The 17,722-nt window shown below is 32.6% G+C and overlaps 1 protein-coding gene and 1 long non-coding RNA gene across 5 annotated transcripts in view; both read left to right on the top strand.

The window, feature by feature from the left end:
- Nucleotides 1-17,722, top strand: part of SUPT3H (SPT3 homolog, SAGA and STAGA complex component) — a 542,602-nt gene that overhangs the window by 43,830 nt on the left and 481,050 nt on the right. The window lies entirely within an intron of this gene.
- LOC111821112 (uncharacterized) overlaps nucleotides 6,315-17,722 on the top strand; it is a 67,041-nt gene continuing 55,633 nt past the window's right edge. Inside the window, exon 1 of the long non-coding RNA XR_002824584.1 lies at nucleotides 6,315-11,688. This is a non-coding gene — a long non-coding RNA (uncharacterized LOC111821112). The remainder of the gene's footprint in view (nucleotides 11,689-17,722) is intronic.

Below are 17,722 nucleotides of genomic sequence, written 5' to 3'. Positions count from 1 at the left end.
GAATACCACAACACCATTATCCTAATTTTTCCAAAGAAAGACTGTGTGTGTGTGTGTATATATATGTGTGTGTGTGTGTGTTTGCAAAACCTTACTGATGATTGTTATTGCGATCTGGCTAGTTTCTTTCCTTTTACTATATTTTCTTTTACTGAACCACAAAATGGGTTTAGTTGTAAGATATCTGACCATAGGAATATGTAAATAATGGTTTGTCACACTCATGGTTCATATAATTTTTGGGGAACCTGTAAATGTGTAATTTAAGTTCTTGAATTTTTAACTTAGTCTTTTATGTAAATATATTTTTATAGTTGATGGTGCGATAATTCCAGTAGAGACCATTGATGTAAAAATGCCTAAACTAACTGAAAAGTCAAATAAAATTAATTTGATTTTGTGGTTAAAAAAATTATTTGCCTTGCATAGGCTATTCAGTTGCACCTTGTTAGAAATGTCACTAATCATATGTACTTTCTTAAAGGATGGCAGTATAAATAGTGTAGATAAGTCTTTAGCTGTCAAAATAATCTTAAATATATTCTGAGAATAATATTAACCTTGTAAATTTTCTAACATCAGTATAATGATTTTAAAATATCTTAAACATTATTGAAAATTATATTTGCTTAATATGTCAGTGTGTTGCAGAATTTCTTGTTTTCTGCACTATTGATTTAAAAGGAAAATTTGTTTATCAAGGTAAACTAATATTTGTCATCTCTTTTTAAGAGCCCAAATCATAGTTGGTGATTTTAGTCTTTGGCTATATATTGGATGTTGGATTTATGACTATTACAAGAACATAGAGCATTTAAATGTGTGATTTTTTTTCTCCACAGCAAGTATTAAATGCTTATGTAGCAACTAGACTTTAAAGGATCCATTTAATTTTATAGCTCCGATTATTTGTTGCATTGTGTTAAATGATGAAGATTCTATTTGTTAGTAGAAGAAAGCATCTTTATTTAAAAAAAATGTTTTAGATTTTAGCTGCTGTTAAACAATAACAAAAAACTTGAAACGTTTAATATGGTGTTGCTTACATCCATCCAACACTATTCATAATCCTGAATCTTATATACTTAGTAAATAGTATAAAGGGGAGAACATTCCTAAGAATTTGAGATAAGGTAAAGCGGTTGTATACAATATAATAAAATAACATTTACTCTCAATTGCAATACAGGTCTTAAAATAGTTATGTGGAAATGTGTAGTCTGTTTTATGTATGTTTGCTGTTGAATGGACAAAAAAACTTATGGTCAACTGTGGTAAATATAGTAAGGAAACTCTTTGAATAAGGTATAGAATTTCCCCATTTTTTTTTTTTAATTTAACACATTAAATCAAAATATATATAAAATAATCCTGGGTCCACTGGATTCCATAATCTTTTTGGAATGGCAGTAATTGTATTAAGGTATATATTTTCATTATGTGACACTTTCTTTTCTAAAAAGATTATCTTAAAATATTAAATATTTCATGTATCAATGAATAATTTCTGTATACTTTAGACAGCCAACTTAGAATATTTTCATCTTTAGAAAATACTAAGTATTGGAGTTTATTGTTATTCTTGTTAATGGAGTGTATCAAATGACAAGTTTTTTTGGGCAGAATATTATCTTCAGTGGAAGTTGAAGAGTTCATTGGTATAGGAAAAAAAGAATTGTGCAGTAAGATTACCTATTGGGTTGTCGCTGCTTAAATTTACGTTGATTTTGCTAGCACCTGCTTAATAATAAGCCTGGCATGATAAGTGACTAGAAAAAATAGTTATATGCTTTGTTACATTTACAGTTTTAGTATTTGCAAGAAGGATTTTTTTTTTTTACACTGAGTTGATAATATTTGTGTATTGGGCCGTATGTGTAATATTTTTAAAAAGACACTGCAGAGGTAGACTGTTCCACTGAACCCTTTATATAAAAATATCTCTAAAAGACTTTTGCCAGGCTATAGCATTTGTAGTCTTTATGCTTTTGAGAAGCTTTTGTATGACTTCACTATTGACTTAGAGTTGTCACATCTTAGTATCCTGGATCAAAAGTTATGGAAGATTGGTATTTATATGCTTTGGAGAGGAATTTGAGATGTTACCATGTTTTGCCATCAGTTTTCCAGTATGAACGGGTGCATCAATTAATCATAGGAAATGCAAAAATAAATAATCAGTCCCATTGGATTTTTTTATATGAATACTTACCTTTTCCTTTTTTTGTATATACAGTTGAGGTATTTAGGTAACCCCTAACCTTTTGCTTCAACAAAGAAGTACAGTATAAAAATATCACCACAGTTTTCATGTGAGCAGCTCTTGAGAGGGGAAAAAAACCCTCGAGATGAATATTGGTTGGAAAAAAAAAAAGTTGTGATACAGAATGTCTCAACTCAGCCCCAGTACAGTACTTGAGGACCACCAGTGTATAAAATTGAAAGCACATGAGTTTTGAAGCACTAGAAAAGGTTTGTAATTGATTAGCACTGCTTGAAAGTATTGAAGTACAGTGAGTTTTGATTTGTGAATGGTTCTATTCAATAAAGATTAATTCTGTGTGTTTGATAAAATCTTAGTGCCCTCAATGAGTTAGCTTTTCCCCCCTCTGCAGTTTATTTAACCATCAAATATTTCAGTGTTCTTTTAACAAACTGGAACATTTCTATCTTACTGAATTTAGCTTAGCATGACTGATTTAAACAAGTGAAACTATCAGTGATTAGGTTGAAGGGTGTAATTGAATAGATTAATTTTTGTTCTTTTAAAAGAGCTAAAATATATCTTAATGTAATCATGTATATTTCACGCCCTCCTTGTGATTTAAAGACTTTCATGCCTTTCTTGTGATACAGAGACTATCAGGAGATTCACACAGACTTAACAAGATTTTGTCCCCTATGATTTATTTCAGATCTTTTACATTATAAAATATTTTTAAATTTAAAAGTAAAATCTTTAACAATTTTTCTTATAAAATCAGGATTATTATAAGTTAAAATATTTATAATACAAGTTTTTGGGAATTGCGTTGACATTTCTAGCTTTTAATATATGTTAGAGTGGCCTTCTTATTATATTCTTGGCTTTTTAATTCTTCTCCCTGGATTTTGGAATCTGGCACTCTTATTTTAGAAGCAAGTTAGGACACTTTGTCACTATTAAATCTTGACATTATGAAGTTATTAATATGGACCACAACTGTTGTTTTGGAAATCAGTGTTCACACATCATTTTCAATCAGTTACTATGGTCAGTTACAAAGATTTTATGTAGAAATTTAATTAGTTACATGATACCATTTCATAAGTAAGTTCTTAATTGTAGAACTAATGAGTCACATTTATCATTTTCTGTAGGTTTTGTTTTTGATAAGTACCAGATTTTGAGTAGCGCAGATTTTGAAAATTCTTGATTAATTCAAGGTAAATGGTATTCTGGAGGAGCAAGGACACAGATTCTGTCTCTTCTCTCTCTCTCACATGCACACACACACACACCCACCCACCCACCCACCACACTTCATTAGGTTTGAGGAGAGGCAATCAGTCAACGTATGCTTTGTCCCTCACCTAGCAAAAGCCTAAACTTTCTTGTTAACTGTTTCACAAAATTGGGGCACATGCTTTTGACATTTCATTGGTGATGGTTATCATTATCATATAAAAATTTAAAACCTGAAGTGAAGTTTTAGACTTCAAATAGGTTATAGAATGGGAAAATGTTTGCAATGTGATGATAACCTATATAGTATGTCCCTTGCCCACCTGTAATTAGTTTGGTGTAGGGGGTTCATGTTAAGTTTTCTCTCCAGGCTCTAAGGCGCTGTGGTGTCAGGAGGGGGAGTGAAATCCACTTTTCAGAAGAAAGATTCCTTACAATGTTTAGTCAAAAATATGGCATGGAATTGAAGATGATCTTTATCTACTTAGTTCACTATTATGCCTTGTTTAGAAGCTTGGTCAAATTTCAGAAATCTTAATGTAAAAATGGTTAGTAAGAATGTCAGGGAAATACAAGACCTGATAGAAAATGTAAGAACATTTTAATGTATTCTTTCTGTCAGTATTAATAGCTTTTCTTCTAGTGCTGAAGTATTCCCTGGAACTTGTGGTGCTGTCAATGTAGTTAGAAAAGTATGTATTTATTTTTTCGTTTTCTTTTTAACAGTAATATTGTTAAAAAGTAACTGCTTGATATGCCTGTTTCAAGTTATCTCTATATAATAAAAATTTTGACCATTTTTTTTTCTCTCATCTCTTGGGTAGTAAGAGCAAAAATTCCCATGCATAATCTATAATTATAATATGGGGTACAGTACAGTCTAGTTGTATTTATGTTCTGTTAATACAAAAGTTTTTAGATTAATGATTAAAACCCACCATTACGTTTAAAAAATAATTTGTGATTATTGTATGCATTATAACTGAGGGGGTCCACTTACAGCTATTGAGGGAGTCACTACAGTAATTTTACATTTTTTGTAATATACAAAGTATACTTCCTCACTGTTTAAGAGAAACTCTTTTTCCCCTTCAGATTTAATTATTTCTCTTTGACCTAAACTAAGACTGATCCTCAAGTAGTAGCCAGTTAAAATGTGTGTGAGGTAGGAGGAGTAAAGGAAACTCCAATCATTAGTTGTAAGTTACAAAGCAATGTTAATATAGGTATACACAGCAAAGGGATTTATTTTAAAGGATATAAGAAAATTTAAAAAACTTGCCTTATAGTTGCAACATGTTGGACATCATAAAGAAAATCTTGTAAGTGTTTATAGATTTTTACTATAATACCACGGCAGCTGACGAATGTTAGAGTAGTTTACATATCTGTGTCAACACTAACTTGAAATTAAGTATTAAGGGATTATATTATGCATGTTTTCTTTTAAAGTCCAGCTTGATTTAATAGGTATGGCTCTTTTAAATCAAGCAGGGTATCCTTACGGAGCTTTATTTTTCATGAGACTAAACGGTATTCATCTTGGTAGGTCCAAGAATGTGTTTAAAAGAATCTTAGACATTTCAATATTTGTGTTTATAACAAGTTCTACATATGGATAATAGTGTCTAGATGTAAAAATAAAATTATATAGAAAATACAATTGCATGGAATTTTTTAAAGACTTCTGTGAACTTTTTAATATTCTAGGCAACTGTAAAGATCTTTTAAAAATGGTTATTATATACCTGTAATTTTATTTTGGTTGAATATATGCTTCAGTTTTATGAAGTTGTTTAGAAATAGACTTGTGCAGATAACTTACAAAGCAGTTTAAAATAATAAATAGATTTCTTTTAGTTGAGTTGGTTCAAATGTTAACTGTAGGCTTATTTCTGTTTTGCATGGTAGAGCATAATGTTGGGATAATTCTGTGGTCTGTTATTTTGTAAAATTGCTTCCTTTTTGAAGTTTGCTGAAATATTGGGAACCGCTGGAGTCAATAATCTATAACACTTTGATTAATTTAGTGTCTAATTTTATTCCAGTGAACGTTGAAGGGAATATTAAGCTGTTTCTTTTTCCTGTTTTAGCATTCTCATTTCCATAACTCTAGAAAACATTTTGATTAATGCAAAATAATTTATTTTTGTATATTTCAAGTCATTACGCCGAGAATTAGATAAGTGGCAGATGCCAAATGCAAATATATATAGCAATTTCATCTTTCAATATTTTAGTGCAACAATACAGCATTATTATGATCTTTAATATACTGTTATCTTGACGAGCTAGCACTTTATCTAACACACGTAGCTTTATGTTTAACAGGTTCATCTCTTATAGTATTTTAAAATATGATAACACTTACCCCAAAAGAAGTTTTGCTGACATGGTGTCACTGTGCTGAAGAGGCTGTTTGATGCCATAGTCCCTCCTTTTTTTTTCAGATAGAACTTGTACCCTCTGTTGTAAATACTGCTTGCAGCCTTAAACTGAAAATACAAACCATACCCAAATCTTGTTTTAGTTTTACAGTATGCCTGGAGTACATAGACTTTTTCTATTTATTTTTTTCTGTCAAGAAATTATGTCGCTGGTAACATGTGAAAAGCAGGGAAACAAAACAAAAAGAATGAGCAAATATTTGAAGGACCTACTATTACTGCATAGACTGTGGTTTGAGAGCACTCACTGACTCTGTTGGTCTCGGTGGCTGGTAGTGACCTGCGGAGATTAACCATTTAAAAACCAGAGACTTCTTGCTGTCCTCCTGGAGAAAGTTTGCACCGCACTTGTGGTTCTGTGGTTGTTTGTGAGGCGAATGAAGCATTCACACAATCCAAAAAAGCAAAAGCTTTAAAACTCCTTTTTTTGCAAGCACTATTACTGGAGAGACAGAATCATGTGGTTTGTGACCTCACAGTACTCAAAGTAAAGTGGGACTGCCTACCACTGTGGCTTTTCCCCCTTGCTCTTGCTCTCTTTCTCTCTCTCTCTGACAAAAGGCTTGTGGTAAGGCCCTTCCTGGCATCCAGAAGGATATAGCTTTTTAATTTTTGTGACTCATGAGGATTTGGATAGAATACAAATGCTGAAGGAGCCCAAACTCCTGTAAGGTTAAGCATCTGTAGAGCAGAACTCTGTTCTTTCTCCTTCCTACCACCCTACCACCGCCCCCCCTCCTTTTTTTGCCTCCTCCTCTTAGTTTATTATTGTGTCTGTGGAAAAGGGAGCAAAATTTGGCTCAAGTGGCTGTGTGAAATTCTGAACAACAGTGATGATTTACAATAATTTACATCTTTGGATTGTATCACATTCTGGGGTCTGCTTCGTATTTGCTGGGTGGCTGGATTCCTTCTGTTTTTCTTCTTAAACTTGTGAATCTGTAACTCATTGTAAAAAAAGGTTTACCTTTCTTAAGGTCTGGTTGCAAACTGCTTGCTGGGCTGGACTGTAATTGGCTGTCATGAAAGTGTTAGTCTGGAGATACCTTTACAAATATTAACTCATGTCTGTCTAGCTTATGGATTATCAGTATGAGATGGCAGCCTCTCTACAATAAAGATTAAATGTAACATCACGTATACTTTCATATCATGACCAGTTTGAGAGTCTTATGAAAATGAATGGCAAGAATCGTAACATAGTTTATTGAATGAATCTTAGTTTTCTTTATGCTTATAGTATAATTATTATCTTTCAAGGAAATGCATTCATTTTGTAGAATTCTTCAGTTTATTTTGCCATTTGCTTTAACAGAGGCTTTGATAGCAAATCTTACACATATATAAAGTAAAATACTTATATTGTATCTTAGATTGTTCATTGTTAGACTTCATATGCTCAGGATGGAGTGGGTTAAGAGAAGCTGTATTTTTTGTTTATAATAGAAGCTTTGAAATAAATTACAAAATGCTGTGTGTAGTGAGGAATAATGCACACAGACAGAGTATGTTAGTCATCTCGATTTGCTAATTCTGATTCAGAAGAAAATTGGAAACATCTTTGGGAAACTATCTCCTTTTTTGCCCCTTTGGACATGTATGTATAGAACTCATTTTCTTATTAGGATGATTGTATATCATAGGCAGTGAAATTTATATTTATGAATAGGGCTTCCTGTTTTCATCAGTTGGGAGTGAGGGGGTATTTTTCAACAAAAATTGTAAAGCCAAACACACCAATTTTCTAGGCATTTTTTGCCATTTATCCATGCCACTCTGAATTTGCATGTGTTCGGTTGTTAGACTTCTTCCTAGTGTGATAGTAACTAGGAGTGGCGTGAAGTCAGTGACTTGGACGGTGGGCGGAGACAGTGAATTTCAAAACATTTTTTTGGTGTGTACAATGGGATAAGGGGTGGGGAAATACTTAGGAGGGTGTTAGAGCTAAATATCCCTGCATGTGGTGTTCCTAGCACAGTTCACTGTCTGCTGTTGGCTTATATTAGATAACTGGAAAAATATGTCCATAAATTTCTTTACAAAAAATTTTGACTTGTCCAAAGCATGCTGGGAGGACACAGGAATAATTTTAATCTTTTATTCAAATGTCCAGAGCTTTTTCATACGTTTTAATGGTTTATTTTAAGCACTTATTTATCATGCTTATTTTGTGTATAATGAGGTTTTAAATTGAGAAGTAAAAATTTTCATTTAACACACATTCATATAAAAGGGAGAAAATAAATTATTTGGTTATTCTATTTCATAAATAAGGTGCGCTGGTATGATCTATATATCTAATTAATATCTAAAGTAAATAAAAGAAGGGTTTTGTTCATAATAATTTATGGAAGTTTAAACTCTTCACATACAGTAGCATAAACTCTTTTGCACATATAATAGGAGAGTGAGGCAACTGAAAATTTTGGGTAACAGCTGTAGTTTAATAAGTAAATGGTTTTCTTCTTTTAGAATGAGGTTTTTGTTTCTGCATCAGGGTTCTCTGACATTCAGGCAACCCCAACTTTTTGCTGAGTGTTCGCTTCCTTAATTTTTTTGTCTCATGTATACTTTGGTCCATGAAAATTGGAGTAATTTTTAACATCTATGTGCCTTCTAATTACTTGTTCTCTTATTGCAGGTTACCCTCCTGCACATAATCTTTGGGTCAGAATCATCACTCTTAATGCATAAGAGTTTAGTAGATATTGTTTAATAGGTCCTTTCCTTTGTCTTGCATGAGGCCGATCACATTCTGGCAGGAGAAAGCGACATGATGTGCTTTAAAGTTTGCATGTTTATTATCCACACTTAATTTTTTTTCCCTAAATTGAAAATGTATCTTTTTTTGTGGTAAAATTTTTAAAACAACACTGATAACTGGTACACATTTGATAATTGACAGTTTGTTTCATTCGAAATAGCTTATTACATGTGATGAAGAGAGATTGATTCAGAAAAGCCAATGTGCAAGTAAAGCTCTTGATTATAGATTTATATCATGTTTATAATCACAAATGGAAACCACAGGGCTTTTTTTGTTTGTTTGTTTTTTAAGACCTTCAAAACTTCATCCTGCTGGAGATATGTTAATATCTGCTTATGTTTAAGTAAGTAGCAAGTTTAGGTCTACTGTGTAAATTATGTTCTTTAATGTCACGGAAATGAAATATAGCTTTGAACCTGAAGTCAAATTGCAAAAAGTCAAGAAGTTAGTATCTTGCCTCCCCATTACCTTGTATTTAATAAAAATTATCAGAATTGGTTGAACTTTTTAAGATACCAAAATGTTTACACATAATATAACATAAATTGCTTTAAATGCTACATATGTCTTCATTGTTACCATTTGGATTTTTTTTTTGAACTAATGATAATATTTTAATATGCTACTTTATCAATATGGTTCTCATTTCTGTGCTTTTTTTTTTTTTTTAGGATTGTGTTAGAGTTCTGTTTGTCACCAGTCTATTTTAATTGAAAACAATAGGAGCAAGACCCTTGATGTGGGAATTTTATAAACTATAGAAGTCCTAATGTGGCTTAAAGTGTTCTCACTGATTATGAGGTTTTAGCAAAAGACTTTCTTAATTTTTGTTTAAACTTGGTATGTGACAATTTATTTTTTATATTTTTTTATTTGATATCTAGCAGCTCAAACTTACATAGCATTTATTGGGCCTTATATTGATGACTTGTAAATTTTTTATATTAGTAAAATATGTATAGTTTGATTAATATTTTAAATTATGATTATGAGATTAATTGCATTTCCTTATTTTAATGAGGTATATATCTGTGTACACAACTGTATACACACGTGTGTGGTGGTGTTTGTATATGGGGTAATATTTTGTAGTACTTTTTATAATGAGAGCATTTTTTGTTTTTATTTTAGTTTAATTAAATTTTTAAAACCCAAAGCACCACCATTTCCTGGGTTGTTTGAACAACTTGACTTGGTTAATATTAGCAGCTATCTGTATAAATGTGAGATTATGTGGAAATTGGATGCCAAAAGAGAAAATACTAAACTAACTTTCTCTCTCTCCTCTCTCTCCACCTCACTGTACTTCGGCCTTTTCTTTCTTTTTTTTTTTTTGGTTTCTCTTTTCTCTGACATTTTCATAAAGTCTCAAAGTAGATTCTTAAAATTCTAGTGAGGGATATTGACATTAATCGGTCCTAAGGAATACCTGGCAGGTTAGAAGCTCATAACATTCATTGCAAATTATTGTTATATTCTGATATATTATACCTCATTTGTTAGGCATGTGTAGGCATTGTGTTGGCATCTGACTACAGAGATTTTGTTTCTTTTAATTGTTTTCACTTGTTCCTTGAGTCTTTCCTTTATGTTATTTTACATTAGCACATTGTTTCATGTGTCATTAACACTTTAATTATGAGGATTAGTTTTTGTTTCTTTTTTCTCTGACTATACTTTGAAGCACAGAGTGATCCATACTTGTTTAATGTAGCCGTAGAAGTAATTTATGTTTCTTATAATTATTGGAACAATTCATCTTCTAATGCTGTTATTTCCGCAAGTAGAAAAAAAAGGCGAGAACTTGCACAAAATATGGGAAACATGCTCATATGACAGCTGAGGATGTGGCTAGGCTAAAGCAGGAAACTACTACCCACAATGCAATGTTACATACACTACCACTTAATAAAATTTATATCAAACATGCTACTGACAAAACCAAAGAAAAATAATATCCCAACTATGCTAGTTAATGGTACTAAATACATCTAGGGAAAAGTGAAACTAATCTTTTTAGAACTTTTTTACTTACAGAATGTAGTAAATGAAACTGGGACATCATAGTACATTGGAGCTGCACCGAAACTTTGTCTCAGAGTTTGTGCTATGGGACTTGGTTGTAGGGAAAACTGTTTCATAAGGAGAACGTTTTTGGGTATTAACTCCTGGAAAAGGAACAAAAGGGCACCACTCTTTTTCAGTTGCGTTGTTTCGGTATTAAATGGGGTTAGTCATCTAGTAGGAAAAATAAATTAAATTTCGAGGTATTCATTGTGATTATCCAGACTTTTCACATAGCCAGGTGCAGTATTTCTTTACATTTTAAGTTGTCTTTTGTTGCCAGGTTTGGGGGAGAGGAGGCTTGAATTGTCCTCTGAGGCGTATTTCTTTTCAAAGTAATTTATTTTCTTGCTCTTTTTACTTACGTTAACTTACCTATCATTTACCCAGTCAGTTCATGTGCTTTACTGTAGGGAGGTTAGTCTAAAGCAAAAATCTGAACTGCTTTTGTAATGTGGTTGAAAAAGATACTAGGGCATCTTCTAAAAAATCAGGTTTCAATATGTTTAGGCTTTCTATTGATAAATCTTTAATGTACTGTGCTCTTAACTGTCGGACTTCAGTAGTTTTGATGAATTTAGTACCTTAGCAATTTAGATGAATTTATAGTTTTTGAGGTTTAAATAAGGGAACATTATAATAGAGTTTTTGAACTGATAAATAATGCATAGAAATTTTATCAAAGGAAGAAAAGACTGTACACTAGTGTTGCTTATGAAAGATTCCCTCTGCATAGTCCAATATATAAACTATCAATGTTTTATTTCAAAACTGCCATGGTATTTGCCATCTGATGCTTCAACATGAATATCATTGTCTATATCTCTATTAAGGATGATTTGCTTAATTGTTTGAAATATTTTCTCCTTTAGTTAGAGACTGCTTATCAATAACAGCTGTAGCACTGTGGCTTTTCTCCATGGACTCATGGTGGTCTGTGGAACAACGTTCTTCAACTTTGACAGGTGAGACAGAGGCTCTCCAGTGCCACTGCTTTTGGATGAATCTAGCTGTGGTCGGAGAAAGTGCATCTTGCCAAAATATATGGGTGAGACCACACACAGCCTTTAAAATAGTTATTGTAGGCTTATTTTTAGGAAATACATGTCTTGACAGCTCTTTTACTTGCATGCCAGTTTCATTGCTGTGTATAGATTTTTCATTGGTTTCAGTAAAGGCAGTTGCAGATTTAGTTCTCCATTGGTTAAGCCTGTGTATACTTTACACTAGAAAATACTCCGAGTTCAGCCATAATTAACAATATAGAAAATATATTGAAAATGAAGCACTAGAATACTGATCTTTTTGTTTTTATAAATCTGACAGTATTCCTGTTGGAAAGCTCAGTTTCCCAGACAACTTAGCAGTGAAAAATTGGTCCAATTTTAAGTTTAAGATTAAAGAAGTTAGGAAAAAATGTTATAAATGTTCATATACTTTAATTACATTAATATTAAGAAGAAAAATTGCAGTTCTTGTCATTCAGATGTATATTTTTTATGATAGTGGTACAATAAAGCATTGTTCAGAAATTAAGTTTTAAGCTTTAGTAGAAGCTTGTAAGCATCGAAACAAATTACCTAAGAAGTCAGTTCTTACTATATAGGCATAATATGCAAATTATCCAGTCTTTTTATGAGATGATTAAAACTTTATTCAGTTTAGAAAATTATAAAATTAACTATACATTTTAAAAAGAGTATTTTCAGTCTTCTAAAACTGGCTTTTTTAGTGACTGGTAGAGAACACTCTTTAGAATTTTATAAAATGTTAATTGTTTCTTTTTATTAAATGATCTATTTGGATAATTATTTATGATTCTTATTGCGCTATTAGGGAGGACAATGTTAAAGATCTTGAGTTCTGGCAGGTAATTAGTCACAAGACTTTTCCCTTGGTTACTAGTGAATATTGCTTAGCTATATATTTATAATAAATTTTAACCAGTTAACAATATGGTTTCTTTGTAGACAGTTTCATTGTGAAAATAGAATCTACATAGAATTTTAAATCCAATTTTCCCCTTGCTGTTATCGCAATACCCTTCCATTGCTGAATGGTTTTGGCAGGAAAGTACTAGGGAAATTGTGTTTCTATAGCTTTTCCTGAGAACAAATTTATGGAAAGAAGAGAGAACATAGTACACACAAATAGATTGTTTAAAGAAAGATTTGCTTCTTTGCCTCTTAAGAAATTGGCCTTGTATGTGAACCTTCGTGGATGCTAGATTGAAATAAAAAGCTACAAAAGTCATTTTTAGGATATTTGAGGAAACTTGAATATTAACTAGAAATTGATGATACTATGGAATATTTATTAAATTAACCAGTAACCAGTTGCTGTTGATTTTGACTCATGGCAGCTCCATGTGTGTGAGAGTAGAACTGTGCTCTGTAAGGTTTTCAATGGCAGGTGTTTTGGAATGGATCTTTTTGCCTTTCTTCTGAGCCGCCTCTGGGTGGACTCAAACCTTCAACGTTTTGGTTAGCAGTCAAGCATATTAATAGTTTGCACCTCTCAGGGACTTACTTAGGTATAATATTGATATTATGCTTATTTGGGAAAATATCCTTATTCTTAAAGGAGATGCATGGTGAATTATATAGGGATGAAGTGTTCTGAAGCCACAGTTTCAAATAATTTTCAAAAAAAGGAAAAGGTCTGTAGATAAAACAAATATGGCAGAGTGTTAAGAATTGGTGAATCAAGGTGAAGGATGTACAGGTGGCCATTTTACTGTTCTTTCAACTTAAACAATGAATTCTGAAAGGTAAAACGTTGCTGTGGATTAAAATCAAATCAGTAGTTGGAAAAATTTATTTGATGTATGCATAATAAATTCTAAAAAATGAATGAATATGAATATCTTGGCTTTTACATAGAAGTTTTAGATTTTAGTTTATGGCTTTATTTTTTAAATTTAAATATTCATAGTAAAACATAACTAATTCTTACAGATCTGTGGATGGCATATATAAATTAAGGCTCCCTGGTAGTGCAGCAGTTAAAGTGCTTGGCTGCTAACCAAAAGGTTGGTGGTTCGAACTCACCAGCCGGTCTGTAGGAGAAAGATGTGGCAGTCTGCTTCTGTAAAGATTTACAGCCTTGTAAATCCTACGGGGCAGTTCTACTCTATCCTGTAGGGTCACTATGAGTCGGAATCAACTTGACGGCAGTGGGTTTGGTTTAGTTTTGGTTATATATAAATTGGAGGTGATAAAATATTATTGAAAACACTAACTTTCAAAATTTCAAGTTTGCATTATAGTAACTCAGGCTAGACCAATAAGCTAGAGATTTTTAGAGGATATAGCTTCCAAAGTATATAAAAAGTCTTAAAATTTTTATTCACATAACTAAATACGTCTAACTTGTAAATTTACTCTTTCAAGAAGTATTTTAACAGAAGCCAGCATCTGTCTCTGCAAACTATTAATTCTGAATTTGTGTTACACTAGTTAATACCCTACCTGGGGTCAGTACACTTTTCCTGTAAAGGACCAGATAGTAAATATTTTCAGTTTGCAGGCCAGTGGATCTCCATTGTGACTACTCAACTCTGCCGTTGTAGTCTGAAAGCAGCCATAAACCGTAAGTAAATGAATGGGTATGGATGTGTTCCAGTAAAACATTATTTACAAAAACAGGCAGCTGGCCTGCCATACTTGGCAGAACTTTGTGGCCCAGTGGATGTCCTCTTCAATAGAACAGCCAAGAATGCTTTGAAATAATGATCAAATTTCTTATTTATGTATTATAATGGAATTCTTTTTTTAAACTATTTACAAAATCATTTTTATAGTTATTATTATGTGAAATATCTGTCTGTGGTACATCTGTTGAATAGGGCAACTTCATCTTGATTATGTATTGTGTATAGTTTTATAAGGTACTCCAGAATCCTTTGAAATAAGAGAAATCCAAATAAATAATCTTGATCATAATTCATCTTCAGATTATCATAATCTTGATTATAACATCTTAAAATTATTGTAAATCTCAATATTTAATTTAGTCATTCGTTATTACTAATAAAAAAAGATGCTAAGGTTTCTGTACCCCTCGTCCATAGAAATGTTTCATCTTTCAGAATGCTTGAGTATTAAACCCAGTGAAGTCTTGGTAGTGATTATGATTAGCTATTTTACCTTTCTTTCATCAATATTTAAATTTCATTTTGAGTAGAAAAGGAATGAATTATTTTTGTTACTAATCTCCAGAAACATTCATTGTACCTGCTATTGGACATAGTATACAAAGTAGTTTTCTGAGAATTCCTCTATATTATGTAGGCTTTGAGTATGATTTGATGGTGATGATGTTTCAAAAAACAGAATAGGAAAAGTTACCATCTTTATGTATCTTCATTGCTAAAGAGTGCATGAACCCATATTTTGATCTGAAGTTCAGACCTTTAGTGTATTATTATTTAATGTTTTAAATAAATAAGGTAAATATAAATGACATGGTTTTAAACAAAAGCTTTTACAGTTCTTATTATTGTACACTTTATTTTATCCATGATCATTTTTTAAGCAATTCCAGTTATTAGAAACATAACTAAGGATCAGATGGTTAAAAAATAATTATTTAATCTCATATAGTCTCATATAATGTAGTCATGGAGGAGAAATCTTCCAGTGTTCTTCCTCCTATCCTGTAACTCTGGTCTCATTTATGATAATGTTCTAACGTTGTTTTCACAGCCTCTCCCCATATTTAGTTATCAAATAGACACATAAGCTGTTGTAAATAGCAAGAAGGATAGCCTTTCTGGGCGGGAGAAACAGGAAAAAATTAATATACAGAGACTTAAAAAAAAAAAAAATCATCCAGCATTGTTTACTGTGAGGGTGGGTTGTCCTGTCTATCTTAATAGATTTTAAAAGGTATCACTGTGTGGTAGAAATTTAATAAACTAGTAGTTAGGAGGGACAGGTTGTTAAACATACTTTGAAAAAGAAATATTTAATATTTATGTAAGGTCCCTTGGCGCAAATGGTTTGGACTCAACTGTTAACCTAAAGGTTGGTGGTTTGAACCCACTCATCAGCACTGTGGAAAAAAGGCCAGGAAGATTTTTTATCCAATATTAACAAATTAAAAAAAAAAAAAAAAAATTGGCACTTAGAAGTTGTAATGTTCGTTTAGCAGAAAAGTTAACTTCTGAGGAATAAAAACTTGCCTAATCATAAATTCTTGCAGTTTTATGTTTTGCTTTGTCTTGCTAGTATTTTAAATGTCAAGGCCTCTTGTCCTTTTTAGCTGTAAAATCCAATTTTTGAAAAGGACCGAGAATCCTAAAGGTGGTATATTTCTGAAAGAGTTTATGGATTATTTGGTATAATTGGTATATACTGCAGGATTGCTATTTGGTTATCATTTACTGCATATAATTTTTATAAAGCTTGTTACCAAAAGTGTCAAAAAGAACGTTTTTAAACAATAATTTTATATGTAGCAATGTCTCTTGAAATATAGAACTCAAAAGTTTGTTATCATTCATTCATTTATTCCCAAAGCATTTATTGAACACCTGCTATGCACTGGGCTTTGTGTTAGTGCTGGGACTACAGGGTTGAATAAGGCATAGTTAACAAGTCACACGAATGCATACTGAAGGAGCAGAGCTACGAACACATAAATAAGAAAATGAGTATGATACTGTGTGTAAATAGTATGACAAAAGTATGAGTATGATTCTAGGGAAGAGTAGGAAGGGGTAGTTTAAATCTGACTTGAACGTTCAGTGAAAGTTACTCAGAATTGGTGAAACTTAGTGAATTTGAAAGACTGGTAGTAATTGACTCAGCCGTGGGAGAAGGGCGGGAAGAGGGGATTCCAGAAAGGAAAAGTGTACAGAGATAGCACAGAACAACATGCAACATTTTGAGAATCACAGTCATTTTGAAGATAGCTGGGACAAGGGCTGGAGAAGAGTCTGGAGAGGTAGGTAGGAACTAGTAATCATGAAGGACCTTCTTTTCTTATTAAACTATTAAGTAGATTAAACCTTGTGTTAAACTAAGGGGAACTGTTACTGCATACCTGTCTGTCAGTTTGTGGTACTGTGGTGACTTGTGTATTGCTATGATGCTGGAAGCTATGCCACCGGTATTTCAAATACCTGTCACTCATGGTTTCAGTAGAGTTTCCAGACTAAGGCAGACTAGGAGGAAGGGTCTGGTGACCTACTTTGGAAAATTAGCCAGTGAAAACCTTCTGGAATCAGTTTTGAAGGAAATGCAGCCAGAATGCTCCTTAGAAGCAATGATGGTGAGACTTTGTCTTACATACTTTGGGCAAGTCTTCAGGAAACACACCAATTATTAGAAAAGGGCATCATGCTTGGTAAAGAAGAGGGTCAGTGAAAATGAGGGAAACCTTCCATGGGATGGACTGACACAGTAACTGCAAAAATAGGCTCAAACATAGCAACAATTGTGAGGATGGTGTAGGACCAGGCAGTGTTTTGTTCTTTCATTCAGAGGACACCATGACTCGGAGCTGACTCCACAGCAGCTAACAACAAGAAGTGACATGATGTGACATGGTTTAGAATGATCTGTCTGACAGCCATGTGGAGGATGTATTGGAGGGAACAGAGGCTTTTATAGTGAAAAATGCTGATGGCCTGTGTTGAAGGCCTAAATGAACTAAAATGATAGAAAGGAATGGAACTCTGAAAACCATTTATAGAAGTCAGCAGTTTATGTGACATGCAGTTCTAGTTATAAAAAATGAATTGGTAGAAAGAACATTTTGTTAAACATTATTAGAATAGACTCGTCTATCTTAGGTGAAGGGAAGGACAGCACACACTACAGGGGAAGTCAGCATAACTGGATTAAATCAAAGCTAAGAAGTTTCCTGAATACAACCGAACACTTCAAGGCACAGAGAGTATCGGGTGGGGGCCTGGGGACCATGGTTTCAGGGGACATCTAGGTCAATTGACATAACAAAGTTTATTAAGAAAATGTTCTGCATCCCACTTTG

This window comes from Trichechus manatus, unplaced genomic scaffold (genome assembly GCF_000243295.1).
Source record: "Trichechus manatus latirostris isolate Lorelei unplaced genomic scaffold, TriManLat1.0 scaffold00065, whole genome shotgun sequence".
Taxonomy (NCBI): Eukaryota; Metazoa; Chordata; class Mammalia; order Sirenia; family Trichechidae; genus Trichechus; species Trichechus manatus.
This window is presented reverse-complemented; position numbering and strand designations above follow the sequence as displayed.